The sequence below is a fragment of the Hippocampus zosterae genome, chromosome 8 (assembly GCF_025434085.1).
Source record: "Hippocampus zosterae strain Florida chromosome 8, ASM2543408v3, whole genome shotgun sequence".
In the NCBI taxonomy this organism is placed as follows: Eukaryota; Metazoa; Chordata; class Actinopteri; order Syngnathiformes; family Syngnathidae; genus Hippocampus; species Hippocampus zosterae.
The window spans coordinates 1,566,882-1,569,381 of NC_067458.1; the positions used below are offsets into that span (position 1 = coordinate 1,566,882).

Here is a 2,500-nt window from a genome sequence, read left to right on the forward strand (position 1 = left end):
TCTCGGGAGGAGGTCATTAAATGAAAAAAAAATCACCCCACTACTCCACCCCCGACCCGGAAGTGCCCTGTCTGCTATAAAGAGGACACTTTTCGCGTTTTCCCTTGCATACGGCCATACTACCCTGAGAACGCCCGATCTCGTCCGATCTCGGAAGCTAAGTAGGGTCGGGCCTGGTTAGTACTTGGATGGGAGACCGCCTGGGAATACCAGGTGCTGTAAGCTTTTGCACCCTCCTCCAATTCACAACACGATTCACTGCTCTTTCCAAAAATTTTGGCATTCATTAGTCATTCAACTTTCACTTATCCTGTGGTTTGAAATCGTTTCCTTCACGTTGATTTGACAGATCAACGTCTCTTTGGAATAAAATTAATGTCCAACAGAGGGAGCCGTCTGCACGGGGATCGGTCATGATAGCACTTGGACATGAAGCAGCTTGGGATTTCCGCCTGCTGGATGCTTTTGCACCTCCACTGGAAAAGCCAACTTTTGCAACAGACATCAAGTCCAGCCTCTGCGTGTTCGCAGAGGACCGTATGCGAGCCTGACAGGCTGCGCGCTCAAACCACCACGGGAGCGGGCCCCTCCTTTGTGCACTCTGGAGGAGGTTTATTAAATGAAAAAAAATCACCCCACTACTCCACCCCCGACCCACAAGTGCCCTGTCTGCTATAAAGGGGACAATTTTCACGTTTTTCCTTGCATTTACGGCCATACTACCATGAGAACGCCTGATCTCGTCCGATCTCGGAAGCTAAGCAGGGTCGGGCCTGGTTAGTACTTGGATGGGAGACCGCCTGGGAATACCAGGTGCTGTAAGCTTTTGCACCCACCTCCAATTCTCAACACGATTCACTGCTCTTTCCAAAAATTTTGGCATTCATTCGTCATTCAACTTTCACTTATCCTGTGGTTTGAAATCGTTTCCTTCACGTTGATTTGACAGATCAACGTCTCTTTGGAATAAAATTAATGTCCAACAGAGGGAGCCTTCTGCACGGGGATCGGTCATGATAGCACTTGGACATGAAGCAGCTTGGGATTTCCGCCTGCTGGATGCCTTTGCACCTCCACTGGAAGTGCCCACTTTTGCAACAAACATCAAATACCGCATCTGCGTGCTCGCAGAGGACCGTATGCGAGCCTGACAGGCTGCGCGCTCAAACCACCACGGGAGCGGGCCCCTCCTTCGTGCTCTCGGGAGGAGGTCATTAAATGAAAAAAAAAAATCACCCCACTACTCCATCCCCGACCCGCAAGTGCCCTGTCTGCTATAAAGGGGACAATTTTCACGTTTTCCCTTGCTTACGGCCATACTACCCTGAGAACGCCCGATCTCGTCTGATCTCGGAAGCTAAGCAGGGTCGGGCCTGGTTAGTACTTGGATGGGAGACCTCCTGGGAATACCAGGTGCTGTAAGCTTTTCCACCCAACCTCCAATTCACAACACGATTCACTGCTCTTTCCAAAAATTTTGGCATTCATTCGTCATTCAACTTTCACTTATCCTGTGGTTTGAAATCGTTTCCTTCACGTTGATTTGACAGATCAACGTCTCTTTGGAATTAAATTAATGTCCAACAGAGGGAGCCGTCTGCACGGGGATCGGTCATGATAGCACTTGGACATGAAGCAGCTTGGGATTTCCGCCTGCTGGATGCCTTTGCACCTCCACTGGAAGTGCCCACTTTTGCAACAAACATCAAATACCGCATCTGCGTGCTCGCAGAGGACCGTATGCGAGCCTGACAGGCTGCGCGCTCAAACCACCACGGGAGCGGGCCCCTCCTTCGTGCTCTCGGGAGGAGGTCATTAAATGAAAAAAAAATCACCCCACTACTCCACCCCCGACCCGGAAGTGCCCTGTCTGCTATAAAGAGGACACTTTTCGCGTTTTCCCTTGCATACGGCCATACTACCCTGAGAACGCCCGATCTCGTCCGATCTCGGAAGCTAAGTAGGGTCGGGCCTGGTTAGTACTTGGATGGGAGACCGCCTGGGAATACCAGGTGCTGTAAGCTTTTGCACCCTCCTCCAATTCACAACACGATTCACTGCTCTTTCCAAAAATTTTGGCATTCATTCGTCATTCAACTTTCACTTATCCTGTGGTTTGAAATCGTTTCCTTCACGTTGATTTGACAGATCAACGTCTCTTTGGAATAAAATTAATGTCCAACAGAGGGAGCCGTCTGCACGGGGATCGGTCATGATAGCACTTGGACATGAAGCAGCTTGGGATTTCCGCCTGCTGGATGCTTTTGCACCTCCACTGGAAAAGCCAACTTTTGCAACAGACATCAAGTACAGCCTCTGCGTGTTCGCAGAGGACCATATGCGAGCCTGACAGGCTGCGCGCTCAAACCACCACGGGAGCGGGCCCCTCCTTTGTGCACTCTGGAGGAGGTTTATTAAATGAAAAAAAATCACCACACTACTCCACCCCCGACCCAGAAGTGCCCTGTCTGCTATAAAGAGGACAATTTTCGCATTTTCC

General features: G+C 50.2%; 4 non-coding genes across 4 annotated transcripts; all 4 read left to right on the forward strand.

Annotated features, from left to right (window-relative positions):
• Positions 1-106: 106 nt before the first annotated feature.
• On the forward strand, positions 107-225 carry LOC127606529 (5S ribosomal RNA). Its single transcript, XR_007963831.1, has one exon. It is a non-coding gene; the product is annotated as a 5S ribosomal RNA (ribosomal RNA).
• Positions 226-706: 481 nt separating this feature from the next.
• On the forward strand, positions 707-825 carry LOC127606575 (5S ribosomal RNA). The gene has a single exon (XR_007963876.1). It is a non-coding gene; the product is annotated as a 5S ribosomal RNA (ribosomal RNA).
• Positions 826-1,306: 481 nt separating this feature from the next.
• LOC127606656 (5S ribosomal RNA) lies at positions 1,307-1,425 on the forward strand. Its single transcript, XR_007963949.1, has one exon. It is a non-coding gene; the product is annotated as a 5S ribosomal RNA (ribosomal RNA).
• Positions 1,426-1,905: 480 nt separating this feature from the next.
• On the forward strand, positions 1,906-2,024 carry LOC127606530 (5S ribosomal RNA). The gene has a single exon (XR_007963832.1). It is a non-coding gene; the product is annotated as a 5S ribosomal RNA (ribosomal RNA).
• The last annotated feature ends 476 nt before the right edge of the window (positions 2,025-2,500 follow it).